The sequence below is a fragment of the Bos grunniens genome, chromosome 15 (assembly GCF_055505025.1).
Source record: "Bos grunniens cultivar Pamir isolate PY7600 chromosome 15, Bosgru_T2T1.0, whole genome shotgun sequence".
Classification (NCBI taxonomy): domain Eukaryota; kingdom Metazoa; phylum Chordata; class Mammalia; order Artiodactyla; family Bovidae; genus Bos; species Bos grunniens.
In genome coordinates, this window is record NC_141179.1 from 72,001,002 (window position 1) to 72,016,837 (window position 15,836).

Here is a 15,836-nt window from a genome sequence, read left to right on the forward strand (position 1 = left end):
TCTTTCACAAGGTCATCAGTCATCAGATAAAGCATCCACCCCATTCCAGTATGACTTTGTTTTATGTAATTACATGGGCAATGACCCTATTCTGAAATAATGTCACATCCGGAAGGGGTAGGTGTTAGAGGTTCAACATGTCTGTTTGCAGGACTAAATTTAACCCATAACTGTTGGATAAAAAGAAAGATCCTCCATCCAAACAATCACAACCAAATCAACAACACCACAAGCACTCAAGTCCACTCCTTTTAATAACATATATCTCATTATTTGAAGGCTGGTGAATTAGGGATAAGATGATCTCATTATAAAAATCAATAAGTCAATCATTTAGTGAGCAATATCATGATACTCAGATATCAAAGATACCAATTATTCACAGACACTTGCTCCCTCTCAAAGCTCCAGAGACAGAATTGTTTTATATAAAAAGTCAAGAAACATTTTGGTTAAAATATCAACCTGATATCCACGAGGATTAGATCTAGTACCATGAGTACATGCCCTTTGCAGGAGTTGCAGTTTTAAGTCTTTACTTGACATCTAAAAATAGAACAATTTATTGATTATATATCTTCCATTGATCTAGCCAGACAGATGTTACCCATCTGTCTATCCACCCATCCATCCATCTATCCATCCATTTATCCCTCTATCAATCTATCAAATCACTCATTCATTTACTCATTCAACAAATACTTATAAAGTGCCTGCTCATGTGCCAAGTAGTATCCTAGGAAGTGGCTCTACAGAGAAGAATAACACAGATTCTGTTTCTGCTTTTATAAAGCTCCATTCTAATGGGGAAAATCAACTAGGAAAAACAGGTAAAGAAATAACAAGATTTCTCATTTACCAGTCTCTATGCCACAAACTGAAAATACACTTCTAGGTTGGGGGTGGAAGATGAGAGTTCTAGAGTGCTCCAGGCAAAGAAAACAATGGATCAGAGGTTAAATTTGTTGTACTTTCAGGACTTCAATTTAGTCTATTTATAGACGAATAAAAGAGACGGGAATGCCAGAAAAGTACCCAAAGGAGAGGGAACACGCAGTTCTACAGGGTGTGTCACACGTCACGTCAAGAATGTGGACTGCATCCTAGGCTGAGGAGGAGCATTTGAAAGATATTTGGGAGGGCATTTTTAACCCTGTGCTTTATTGATATTTTCCTGACAACAGTTACTCGAATTTGAAGTCTGAATGAAACGGTCATGAATTTGAAGAACTACTGACACACCTGGGCTTGGAGTCCCTTTCTATTCCAGCTTCTGTTTTCAGATTCAATGCTTCCCACACATCAGTCCATTTCTTTTTGGACCCAGGCTGCCATTCCAGTTCCTGTTTTTGCATACTTCCTTCTTCCCCAAAATCCACATATCAACTCAGCCCAGTTCCTCCATCTAACAGCAAATTGCATTTACTCATTGCCTACCAGGAATTGTTGCTGTTTCAGTAACCTCTCACCCCAAGCCAGTGTCAAAGTCTGAGCGTGATGCTGATTGGATTCATTTTGTACTACAATCTAAATGAAATTTCTGGTTTTAATTAGCAGTGATAAAGTACCATTTAGAGAAACCATCACAAATTGAATCCCTTCTTTGACAATTTATATAGCCAGGATGGATGGAGAATGATAATAAAGACCAATATCATGACAATACCATGAATTTTGAGGAAATGTCAATAATTTATATAACATGGTCATCATTTTTAACAACAAGCACAGCACAAAAAATATGCTCTTCCTGATCATTCATATGCTTATGAAGCATTTTCTGTTCATCATAACAGAAAATCCTGCAAAGAAGTGGAGTTCAAGTGAGTTTGAAACAGCTGTAAAGACTATATGCCCCCCATCATTAATAACACAAAAGGGAGGAGGGCGATGGTGGATGAGCATTTTAGATTTAAGTGAATCACAACCAAAATATATAATCAGAGCTGTTCAGATGAAAACTGACTCATGAGAGCATGTGGCAAGATAAGTAAACTAGGTAACTACCAACAGTTTTGTCTGTCGTTTCTGTCAGCCTTCAAACATTTCTCCAAAAGAGTGAAATATCATATTCTGGACTTTTTTTTTTTAATATATCAAGGACGAATTTTAGAAAAGTTTGTATATCAATCTGGAGCAGAAATTATGGCAAAAGGTTATTATAAGTGCGAGGACCGAACTCTGGTTTTTGGACCCAGGTAGGAGGTAAGAGGACTTCTCCAGTGGCTCAGTGGTTAAGAATCTGCCTGTGATGCAGGAGGCTTGGTTTGATCCCTGGGTTGGGGAGATTCCCTCAAGGAGGGCATGGCAACTGTTCCAGTATTCTTGCCTGGAGAATCCCATGGACTTAGGAGCCTAGCAGGCTACAGTCCATAGGGTTGCAAAGAGTCAGACACGACTGAAGCGACTGAGCATGTACGCAAGCCAGATGTAAGAAGGGCTATTGCAGGCAAGAAGCATTCTCATTTTCTCTCAGTTGCCCTGGTCATGCCACCTGGAAGAGGGTCTTAAGTGAAACAGCTCATCAAAGAAAGCTATTGTACTGAAGCTCTAACAAGGGCTTGCACCAGTTTACACATCACTCATTTGCTTATTTGTTTCATATAACTCCACAAATAGTTTCCAATGTTGGAAAGAAATTACATAATTCCCAATTACCCAAGGGAATTACTAGAAGTTCCTTTTGGAGCAATCAGATCCATGTGCTGGGCATCAGCCTACTCTGACCTCTCTAGACCCTGAAAGCAGTTCCTTTGAAAGAGGCAGACTCTTAGCTCCTCAGGCAAGTTTCAGCATCTAGAGGTGGTTGGATCCAGGAGCTGCAATTGGCTCTGCCACGGATTGTGGTGGGACACCACTGGAAGGAACAGATTTGTGAGTGGTTGGCAGTTTAATCACAGCAGGTGAATATTAGTATCATCTCCAGGCTTCCTGTCTAAAGGGGCAGCAGGTGATGGGTGAGGAGGACTGGTTCATTGATCCCCACTCCTTGGGGAAGAACACACTGATAGCTGGGTGGACTTATAAAGAAATGGGTTATTCTTCACCTGATAGTGAAAGAGAGGTTAAATAGGACATGAAAATGACATTTGAGATTCATGCTATTCCTGTAAACAAAATATGTATAAGGCAATCTCTAGAAGTCATTTGAAAAAGACCTCTGTGACGGCTAAACTGTAAATATACAATTGTGCCAGATGTCAGCTCTCATGATTCCATCAATCTTCCTCCCTAAATAGATATTCTGAAAATCCACTGGGGATATAAGCATTTCAATAAGATCCAATGCTTCATGCACAGCATCCTTTATCTATAAAAGAATTACTACATGAAAAGACTATCATCATTATAAAAATACTATTCCCCAAGGGAGGACTCAAGCTTTTCTTTGTAATTAAACTTCCTTTTAAAACAAAACAAAGAACATTTATAGAGAGAGCTTCTAAATCTTGAGAACACTTTGCTTCCCCCTAAAAGCTGTGGTGGATGTAAACGGATCTTTCTACTTATGATTATGTTCCAAAGCTATTGGGGATGGGTTTATTTTGTTTTAAAGCAGGGATGTGGAACTGCTGCATTTATCTTCCTAAAAAAGCAGACAGACATGGTAAAAAACCATATACAAAGTGGCACTTTCTTATCTGATTGAGCACTCAAAAATCTATTTCTAAATATAAACAGAAAATAATTACATAAATAAGATTTTATAGCTGAAATCAACTCTATCATTTAAGTGATGAATAACAACCAAGGTCACAAAAGTAGAACTAATTTATAGCAAGGTACTTAAAAGCAACGCAATTTTAATAATTAAGCTGTGCCTGTCTTTACAGGATGGAAAGGAAAGTGCTTTTTACTCAGTGATGTCTGACTCTGCTATCCCATGGACTGTAGCCCGCAGGCTCCTCTGTCTGCGTAATTCTCCAGGCAAGAATACTGGCTTGGGTAGCCATTCCCTTTTCCAGGAGATCTTCCCAACCCAGGGATCGAACTGGGTCTCTTGCATTGACAGGCAGATTCTTTACCATCTGAGCAACTAAAGAAGTCCTTTTTTAAATGATCTACTTGCTTATATCCATAATCAATATGTGTCATTTGTTCCATGGGACAAATATTCTAGAACTCTCTGATCCAGGTGGGAGAGGTCTGTCTATACAATAAAATTGGCTATGACCAAGATGGAAGGATGAAGATTCATACATGGCAATAATATTGAGGAGGCTGAAGATAAATAGACAAGCGAAGACGTCTAAGTTTAGGAGAAAAGGAAAACAGACCTACAACACTGAGTTTTGATCAATAGATTATCCCAGCACCAAAAAGTGGATTTAACTTCTAGAATCTAGGAATTTAGGTAGCAGAATCCTCAAACTAATCCAGGAAATGTTCTGGGTCAGAGTGAAGTCTTATGTTAATACTTCTTCTAAAAATTTTAATCAGTCGAATGTCTTTCTTTCAATGAAAATTTAATCATAAGCTCTGTATGTTAAACAGTTAAAGCAAAGTTGTTCTGCTCAGAAGGGTTGGGAAACTACCAGCAGGCTCCCCTTGGGCTGGACTGGAGACTGCGTGGTAGGCTTGGGTGCATCGTGGAGACCAACAGAAGCATAGTTCAAATTACCTTTGTCAAGGTAAGTAAGGCAATGCCAAAGAATGCTCAAACTACCGCACAATTGCACACATCTCACACACTAGTAAAGTAATGCTCAAAATTCTCCAAGCCAGGCTTCAACAGTATATGAACTGTGAACTTCCAGATGTTCAAGCTGTATTTTGAAAAGGCAAAGGAACCAGAGATCAAATTGCCAACGTCTCTTGGGTCATCAAAAAAAAAAACAAGAGAGTTCCAGAAAAACATCTATTTCTGCTTTATTGACTATGCCAAAACCTTTCACTGTGTGGACCACAAAAAACTGTATAAAATTCTTCAAGAGATGGGACTACCAGAACACCTGACCTGCCTCTTGAGAAATCTGCATGCAGGTCAGGAGCAAGTTAGAACTGGATATAGAACAACAGACTGGTTCCAAATTAGGAAAGGAGTACGTCAAGGCTCTATATTGTCACCCTGCTTATTTAACTTATATGCAGAGTATATCATGAGAAATGCTACTAGATGAAGCACAAGCTGGAATCAAGATTGCTGGGACAAATATCAATAACCTCAGATATATATACAGATAATACCACCCTATGGCAGAAAGTGAAGAGGAACTAAAGAGCCTCTTGATGAAAGTGAAAGAGGAGAGTGAAAAAGTTGGCTTAAAGCTCAACATTCAGAAAATGAAGATCATGGCATCTGGTCCCATCACTTCATGGGAAATAGATGGGGAAACAGTGTCAGACTTTATTTTTTTGGGCTCCTAAATCACTGCAGATGGTGACTGCAGCCATGAACTTAAAAGATGTTTGCTCCTTGGAAGAAAAGTTATAACCAACATAGACAGCATATTAAAAAACAGAGACATTACTTTGCCAACAAAGGTCCATCTACTCAAAGCTGTGGTTTTTCCAGTAGTCATGTGTGGATGTGAGAGTTGGACTAAAAAGAAAGCTGAGCACCAAAGAATTGATGCTTTTGTACTACAGTGTTGAATAAGACTCTTGAGAGTACCTTGGACTGCATGGAGATCCAACCAGTCCATCCTAAAGGAAATCAGTCCTGAATATTCATTGGAAGGACTGATGCTGAAGCTGAAACTCCAAAACCTTATCCATCTACTGTGAAGAGCTGATTGATTTGAAAAGACTCTGATGCTGGGAAAGATTGAATGCAGGAGGAAAAGGGGATGACAGAGGATGAGATGTCTGGATGGCACCACTGACTCAAAAGACATGATTTTGAGTAAACACCAGGAGTTGGCAATAGACAGCGAGGCTTGGTGTGCTGCAGTCCATGGGGTCGCCGAGTAGGACACGAGTGAGCAACTGAACTGAACTAAACTGAACTCAGAAAACTGTTATGAAATGGTAAAAAAAAAAAAAAAAAACACAACTTACTATTCTCACTTAATGAGGAGTAATGAAGAGACAGTAAAGAATCTGCCTACAATGCAAGAGATCTGGGTTCGATTCCTGGGTTGTGAAGATCCCCTGGAGGAGGAAATGGCTACACACTCTAGTATTCTTGCCTGGGAAATCCCATGGACAGAGGAGCCTGGCGGGCTCCAGTCCATGGGGTCACAAGGGTCAGACACGACTGAGTGACTAAACCACCACGGCCACTATGTATATAGTTACCATTTGGACAATGAGGGTCAGAGGAGAGATGGTTTCAGGAATATCAATGATACTCAGTTTTCTAGGAGTAGGCCTGCAAATGTTATTCCTCAGTCATATCTGATTCTTTGTGACCCCATGGCCTATAGCCCACCAGGCTCCTCTGTCCATGACATTCTCCAGGCAAGAATGCTGGAGTGGGTTGCCATTCCTTTCTCCAGGGGATCTTCCTGACCCAGGGATTGAACCTGGGTCTCCTGCATTGCAGGCAGATTCTTCACCATCTGAGCCACCAGGGAAGCCAAAAGTAGGCCTAGCAGTGTCAGAGCTGACATGAACAACAACAGTTAAAATTAATTCCCAAGCAGAAGTGCCCTGGAGAGTATAAAATATTACATAAATGTCATTTGAAACTGTGCAGGTCAGAAAGTATTTTCATAGTACAAGGTATTTAAAACTATGCTTCTTTCACTTGCAATGACCCCCGACTCCCAACCACCAACCACACAGGCTCCAATACAGCCAAAAGCAGAGCCTGGTAGCAATATTATTACCCTGCTCTGAGCAGAACCATTCTGCTTTTTGATATACAGAGCTTCATGGTAAAATTTCACTTAAATAAAAAGATCCAACTGTTTAAATAAACAGTTTAAAAATGGTTTTAAAATATTAACTTAAGGCTTCATTTGTTCATATCAATTCACTCAACGACAGTAATTTTAATTCACCTCTGCATGATCGGATATGTTATTGGAAAGTGAGTTTAGTCACCAGTCATGAGCTAGGTCTAAAGTGAAAGTGAAAGTCACTCAGTTGTGTCCAACTCTTTGTAACCCCATGCACTATAGAGCCCATGAAATTCTCCAGGCCAGAATACTGGAGTTGGAAGCCTTTCTCTTCTCCAGGGGATCTTCCCAACCCAGGGATTGAACCCAGATCTCCCACATTGCAGGTGGAGTCTTTATCAACTGAACCACAAGGGGAGCCCGATTTAGGTCTAACCTCAGGCCAAATACTAGTTCTTAAGAATTAGTCTGTGCATTAATATTAATACAAATCCTTCCTTAAAATGATAAAGTGCAAGGCAAGATTTATAAACAAAAGAATCTGGTAACAAATTTAGATCCTACATTATTTTTGGGGGGGTGGTGATTTGGTTACTAAGGTCATCTTTGTGACCCCATGGACTATAGCCCACCAGGCTCCTCTGTCTAAAGGATTTCTCAGATAAGAATACTGGAGTGGGTTGCCATTTCCTTCTCTAGGGAATCCTCTTGACCCAGGGATCAAAGCTGCATCTCCTGCATTAGTAGGTGGATTCTTTACCTCTGAGCCACCAGATAAAATTCAAGGCAGGATTTACAAACAAATAAAAGGATTTTATAACAAATTGCAGACCCTATATTCTTCTCTGGTAGAGCTAGAGAAATGACGTTCACAAAAGTCCCAAACTAGTTCATCTTTATTTTTTGCCATCATTTATCTTACAGGTAATCAGCAAGAATTTGTCTGATGTCAGTAAATAGGTTTCCAGTTCCTGCTATAGCACAGTAGATTCTTTCATTTGCTCACCAATTCCTTCTCTCGACTAGACATTAGGGACCCAGGGATGATGGTACACACATGATGCCTGCCTCATAGTCTAGAGAACAGCAGTGTTAAAACTTTATCGTGTAGTAAAATCACGTGTAGGCCCTGTCAAAGCCTGTTTCTGGGACCCACTGTCAGCGTTTTGGGTTTAGTGGGTCTGGGGCAAGGCCAAAGAATTCTCATTTCTAACAAGTTTCCAGATGATGCCAATGCTACTAGTCTGGGAGCTATTTTTTTCTAAATCAATTTTTATTTGGGGTATAGTTGATGTGCTAGTTTTTGCTGTGCACCAAAGTGAATCAGTTATACATAAACATATATCCACTCATTTATATAGATTCTATTCCCATATAGGTCATTATAGAGTATTGAGTAGAGTTGGGAGCTGTTTTTTAGGAACCGATAGTCTAGTGGTTGTTAAGGATATGATTCTCTTGTGAACTTCCCGACTATATTTTTTTGTAAGAATAGGACAGAGACTTCTCACTCTTTGGAATGAAATTCTAATAAGTTGCTGAGCTTTGTGAATACTTGCAAAGACTAATTGCAGACTGAGTGACTGAGCTTTCCTAATAAACTCTAGTTTACCTCTGACAACAACAACAAAAAGGCTTGCACATGAAAATCAATCAAAGTTCCTTATGTTTCGATATAAAAGAAAGACATTAAAATTCAACTCAGTGACTTAGAGTTGTTTTGTGTTAAAAATCATGTGCTTGTCAAAGTTATAAGCTACTATGATAATGACTTTTACAAATACAGTTTAATAAAAATAAGCATTTCCTCATTTATATCACAAAAAAAGCAGTGTTTACGTCATTCATTGCAGAAGCCAAGAAATATGTTCTAATTGTTAGTAGAATAACAAAAAAGATCTTTGTAAGAATAATATACATCTCTGTGTTACAGAAAATTTAAGAAATATTCCTTTCTTATTCCTACTTTCTCCTTTTTGTTTTGGTGGCAGGGAAGGGGAAACAGAGGGGAAAGTCTGAGAAAAGACAGAAAAGTTGTTCTTTTATTGAAAATCGTACCACAATATTTCTGAAGTCAATGGTAGAATATAACAGGCTTCAAAGACTCTGATCCTGAACATTGACAAATGTGTGAAAATTGAAGCAAAATTCAAAAAGGACTAGAAGGCATGTAGCCTTTGAGCAACATGAAGGCATGCTTTTTAAATAATAAATTTTCCAGAACTAATAAGTAAGAACTTCATTAAAGGATCAAGAAGACTTCCTACTTTGTTTGCATGAATAGACCTTCAATTCTTTAAGAAATAATGCACAGTCTGATAAACAAATAAAAAAGAAAAAAGTGAGGCTGCTAATATCCCTTCATACGCAAAGATTTTTCAATGTTTTATTGACCCCAAATGAAAGCAGTGATGTTGGGTGTTTAGTCACTAAGTCGTGTACGACTGTTTGCGACTCCATGGACTGTAGCCCACCATGCTCCTCTGTCCATGAGACTCTCCAGGTAAGAATACTGAGGTGGGTTGCCATTTCTTTCTCCAGGGGATCTTCCCAACCCAGGGACTGAACCTGCATCCTTTGCATTTACAGGCGGATTCTTTACCTCAGAGCCACGAGGGAAGCCCCAAAGGAAAGTGGTGTAGGTCAAAAATAGTAATGTTTCCACTGAAGATGAGAAACAGGCCCATCAGGAGGCTAGGCATATTGTTCTCTAAAACATCTCATCCAAAAGGCAATCCTTCAAATACAGTAGTTTGAACAGTGGTTGTCAATCCCAGCTACAAGCGTGATTACTCAGGAAACATTTAAATTGGGCTTGCAAATGAAGGAGATGTAAGAGACAGGGGTTCAATCCCTGGGTTGGGAAGGTCCCCTGGAGGAGGGCATGGCAACCCACTCTAGTATTATTGTCTGGGAATCCCATGAACAGAGGAGCCTGGGGGGTTACTGTTCATGGGGTCGCAAAGAATCAGACACAACTGAAGTGACTGAGCACACATGTGCGTATGATTATTAGTCTGGATTCTACCCAGTCGGATGAAATCATATTCTCTGGGTATGGCATCATCTAAATTCTCTACAAGTTTTCCAGTTGTTCCAAATGTGCCACAAAAGTTGAGAAATAGTAACTGAGAGGCAGGACCTGACAAGCAATGCATCCTTTTCATATCCTGATTCAAGTCAGCTTCCACACATCATTTTTAGCATTACCAAAGGGACTATTAACTAGCTTGAAACATTTCTAGAGTTCAGTAAGCTCACTTTCTACAGTTTGCAAGAATTAAAAGACTAAAAGGATGCCACTTGTTCACTGTCATTAGCACTGATCACTATTTCCAAACCAAAGGACATCCAGGGTCATGTCGACTTTTCGCCTCACCTTTATCCCAGTAAAGCACAAGGGAATGCAGAGATGATGTTGAACAAAAGTGAATGAAAGCATAAACCAGAGCTGCTCAAGATGGAGTGTGATATTCAAACAGCTCTGCTGTAGCTTTCAGCTGGGAATAAAATGTCTATAAGCAAGGGTACACAGTGATTTCTTTCCAAGATAGCCCACAGCACCAAACAGCCACAGACATGTGATTCAGCAGAGGACAAAACACTCCAGACACCAGTTCAGAATTCAAGGAAATAATGCATAAAGGGGAAGAAATAGCTTATTTCTAATTCTGCCTGCCCTAAAACAGAACTATCCTAAATCATTAAAAAAAAATCATTTAGGCACATTTACTTAAATATATAATCAAATATATGTAACTCCCTTGGACGTTCAGTGGTAAAGAACCGCGTGCCAGTTGAGGAGATGTGGGTTCCATCCCTGGATCAGGAAGAACCAATGGAAAACGAAATGGCAACCCACTTAGTATTCTTGCCTGGGAAATCACAAGGACAGAGGAGCCTGGCAGGCTACAGTCCATAGGGTCGCAAAAGAGTTCGGTACTATTGAGCCACTAAACAACATAGTCAAATATATGATTATATATTATATATATATATATCATATAGCCACATCCAATGGCTACCCAATGCTATGAATTTGTTGCATATCTCTCAAGCCTTTTCAGTGTATCCAAGCAGTAATATATTGTACAATATATCAATTATATACATATGGGGGTCATATATAATTATAACATATGGGGTCATACAACGCAAATTAATGTACAGCCTGTTTTTTTCAGCCCGTCCACAGCAATCTTTTCAAGTCTATAACAATCCCTCTACCTTACCCTTTTCAAAACTGGATTATATTTAATTGAATAGATTATTCTTTAGTCACCCAATTCCTGAGAGATAGTTAAATAGTAATACCTTGGACTTAAATCACATGCCTTTGTCTTATTTTCTTTGGCTAAAATCCCAGTGGCAGAGTGGTAACAGTAAAATAATGCACATATTAAGTTTTGCTAGCATGGAGCTAGTACGTTAGAGTGTGTTGAAGGCTAAGGCTACAGATATATCTAGGCTCAAACTCTATCTCTGAGGCTTACTAAGTGAGCAATTCACTTAGTGATGTGGAGTCCCAATTTCTTATTTTGTAAAATAGAGGTAATAATATTCCCCACATAATGGCTATGAGGCCTGATGATTAAAAAAAAAAAAAAAGTAGTGTATTGAGCAAAGCAAATAGCAAGAGTCTTGTAATGTTCTCTTTTAAAGCTTTATTTATTTATTTTTTTTTTTTTGCCAGATGGTTCTCAAGAAGAACTGCACAAATTTAGACACTTTCACCATTTCAGACATTGTCACACTTTTAAACCTTTGACTCATCTGAAGGGTGAAAACTAATACCACAAGGTTTTTTGCATTTGAATTTCTTTATTAGTGAAGCTGTGAAAGGATTTCAATATAAACTGGAACCAGAGGATATGAAATGAAAAATCTCATGCATGTACCCTCAGAAGAATGGAACTTAAGCACTGAGAGACTGATTTCCATTAAATATCTGATTTAGAGAAGACCCAAGACTTAGTCCTGAGCAGTAAGATCTTGCCAAGACTCTCCCCATCCCCAAGCCAAGGAACTTACCACTTGGATTCTGGCTGGGTGTCTACCTCTGCAATGTTTACCCATAAATGCAGCCTGTCCCAGACCCTCAAAGGACTCCCCTGCAGCTTGTTACAGCATGTGTTCCCAAACTACAACTGCTCTGCTAGTTTTGGTGGCTCAGATGGTAAAGAAAGTGCCTGCAATTCAGGAGACCGGGGTTCGATCCCTGGGTCAGGAAGATCCCCTGGAGAAGGGAATGGCAACCCACAGCAGTATTCTTGCCTGAAGAATTCCGTGGACAGAGGAGCCTGGCAGGAGAGTCTACGGGGTCACAGAGATTTGGACACGACTGAGTGACTAACATTTTCTTTTTTCCCTTTCTGCTAGTCCTAGATAAATGCAATTTCTGGTGATTTGAGGCTGCCTAGGTGTACCTCTTTAGGTTCACAAAGCTGATCAGTTCTTCTTATCCACTGCATATTTAGTTTTAAAAATACTCATAGTCATGGAGTTTTCCTCCCCTTTCACCTCTACTACGAAGTTACTACACTATATTCCAGAGATTGGCAAACGACAGTCTGTGGTCCACATGTGACCTGCCGCCTGTTTGTGACAATGATGTTTTACTGCAGAGCAGTCACATCCATCCATTCACTATTGTCTACAGCGCCTTTCACATGGCAATGGCAGAGTCAAATAGTTTCCAAAAGACTATTTGGCTCACAGACTAAGATACTTACTATTGAAGGTGTCACAGAGAAAATTAGTTGACCTTGCTCTATAGTAATTTTTCCTGCCCATGACTGCCTCACTTTCTCACTGTACATTTCACTATAAGTACAGGGGCAGTACTATAACCATCGAATGCCCTTTACCTAACACAGTCCTTGGGACAGAGTTGGTATTTAGTGAAGATTTCAGATATCCTTTCTGTTTGGCTAAGCACCACAAAGTTCAGGAAATTTAAGTGACTGAAAACCACCTGAAGATTTAATCCTGAAAGAAAACTTCTCTTCTTTTTACTGGCAGAATTCTGCTCATCCTTCAAGGCCAAGGTCAAATACACATGATTTGAATATATCCTCTAAATCAATATCCTCCTCAAACAAACCAACCAATGGCTCCGTCCTCTATGTACCACAGGACTTTGGAAAAACCAACAATACAGAATTATAATTTCATGTTAAAATTAAGAGACTATGAGTCTGTCCTCCTTATAGGATGTGACCTTTTTTTAAATTAGAGATTCTATTTTGCATTTTCTTTTATACCCTCAGCATCCAGCAAACAGTGGCCTTGCATTAAGTATTCATTAAATGAATGAATGAAGAATATACTCATTGTTAGTCTTAGCCTGGGTCATTTAACTTTCCTCTGCATTAATTTAACCACCAAACATAATATTTCCCCATCAACTTTCAAGGTTAAGAGCTCCATCAGTCCACCTTGAAGTCAGCTGCTTAATTGACCAGACTGCTTGCGGATGACATGGACTTATTCCCTTCTCACAGCACGCAACATTTTGCTCTAAACACTTGTGAACATCCCCTTGACTGGATCTAAAATTCCTTTTTAACAAGGTATCTGCTGCTAAAGAGAAAAGCAATGAGCCCAATAATTCTTCCAGCTTCTCATTCTTTGCCTCGCTTAGGAGAGCAAAGGAAGGATGTGTGTAAGAAACGTGATCACTGTATTTCCTCAGCTCATTCACTTTGCAAATATTTAATCAGAACCTGATCTGAAAGAAGCTATGTGCTAAATCCGGAACTATAATGCCCACCCCCTCCAATTTTTGTCTTCCTTTCAGTATGGAGGAAGTCTTGTAAAACAGACTTTTGTTGCTGTTGTTGTTTTCCAACTGATGCATTTGAAAGTGTGCTCTCTCAAGAGGAAAATTAAAACAAACAAACGAATAAAAATAGCCCAGCATTATATGGCAATCTACTATATGATTAGCCCAAGACCAAATAGCAAAGTTGCTGTCTCTGGGGATATCTTCTCATCTGTTGAATAAAAATCCCATAAGACAATTCCACTGATTCTAAAAATTCTGAGTTTATGGTTGAAATTGGATTTTTCCGACTAAAGGTTGTGTGTCCTATTCAGCCTCTTCATACTGTTTAACAGATAATGAGTTATTTCAATTTTTAAAACAATCACCTGGTAATTGTAACAGAAATAAATTTGTGTTTGTAGAAATTAGTGTGTTATTATCTTTCTGGTGTTTTTTATCTTCTAGTTATAACAACTTTTTAATTTTTTTTTTTTTTAACCAAGATATGTCCTCTTCTCTGGTAATTCCCTAAATGATATCCTCATTTGTTGAATGGTTATGAGGAATTCCAAAGCACTCAGATTCCTCAGAGGGGCTCTCACTAAGAAAAATACCCTCAATATATTCACAAATGCATGCAGCTACATAAAAAGCAAAGGCTATTTAGTTCTATGTTTAACGGAACCAGCGTTTGGCTGGTAAAAATGAGAGAACAATACTTGGTGTATCGGCCTACTGCATGCTTGACTGCTCCTCTTCCCTAGTCTGGGCTTCCCTTGTGGCTCAGCTGGTAAAGAATCCACCTGCAATGTGGGATACCTGGGTTCAATCCCTGGGTTGGAAAGATCCCTTGGAGAAGGGAATGGCTACCCACTCCCGTATTCTGGCCTGGAGAATTCCAAGGACAGTGTAGTCCATGGGGTCGCAGAAAGTCAGACACGACTGAGTGACTTTCACTGTCACTTTCTTTTTTCCCTGGTCTGGGAGAGAATTTGAGAAAGAAAGCCTGAAGGTGCCAGAGACAAGATGTTTATAGCAAATGTTTCAGTGCTTAAACCTACAAACATATTGGCTTTGGACTATTACAACTTAGGATGCAACGAACACTTGGATATTCAAATCATTAACTAGACCTGTCACCCAAGAAAATGTACAGATGGCCAATAAGCACATGAAAGATCCCCGAAACCATATGTTATTAAGGAAATGCAAATTGAATCAAACACCCAACTTGACTTTGAGGTATGGAGGATCATGTATGAAGTTAGTCCTTGATAGTGACTGATGTCTGTGACATCTTGCTCTGGAAAACTGTATGAAAAGTTGAAGACAGAAGTGACCTCAATGGTCTTATTTTCTCATGAAGTATATACCATCAGTAAGCTACCAAAGATACAACAAGAAAGCTCAGACCTGGACAAGCTGTTTGCACTACACTAGGTATAAATGCACCATTTAAGAGTTCAAGTTGGTGTTTGAGTTCCATCAAATAATGTTGGATGACCATGGCTTAGATTTTCCTCATCTATAAAATGGGAATAATAACATGGGCCTCACAGTGTTGTTTAAAGATTAAATGAGACATCGTGTACAAAATACTCACTCCAGTATCTGGTATATAATGACATTTATGTTAACTGTTATTGTGATTCTCCATGCAGTCACAACTTCACTACAGGGTCTAGAGTTGCATCCCTTCCTTACATGGATCCTTCAAGACTTGGGTCTATTTGCTGTTGTTATTCAGTCACTCAGTCATGTCCAGCTCCTTGCAACCCCATGGACTACAGCACACCAGTCTTCCCTGCCCTTCACCATCTCCCGGAGCTTGCTCAAACTTACATCCATTGAGTCAGTGATGCCATCCAACCATCTCATCCTCTGTTGTCCCCTTCTCCTCCTGCCTTCAATTTTTCCCAGCATCAGGGTCTCTTCTAATGAATTGGCTCTTCACATCAGGTGGCCAAAGTACTGGAGCTTCAACTTCAGCATCAGTCCTTCCAATGAATATTCATTGGTTTCCTTTAGGATTGACTGGTTTGATCTCCTTGCTGTCCAAGGGACTCTTAAGAGTCTTCTCCAACACCACAGTTTAAAAGCATCAGTTCTTCAGCGCTCAGCTTTCTTTATGGTCCAACTCTCACATCCGTAAATGACTACTGGTAAAACCACAGCTTTGACAAGATGGATGTTTGTCGAAAAGTAATTTCTCTGATACGTGGGCAATACCCAAAGTCATGAAAAAAGTTTCAAATGTTTGATATTGTTTTAATACAACTGTGGGG

At 39.4% G+C, this 15,836-nt stretch overlaps 1 protein-coding gene across 5 annotated transcripts in view; it reads right to left on the reverse strand.

The window, feature by feature from the left end:
• The window catches only part of LRRC4C (leucine rich repeat containing 4C), a 1,485,185-nt gene that overhangs the window by 1,051,995 nt on the left and 417,354 nt on the right, over window positions 1–15,836 (reverse strand). The gene's annotated exons all lie outside the window — the stretch shown is intronic.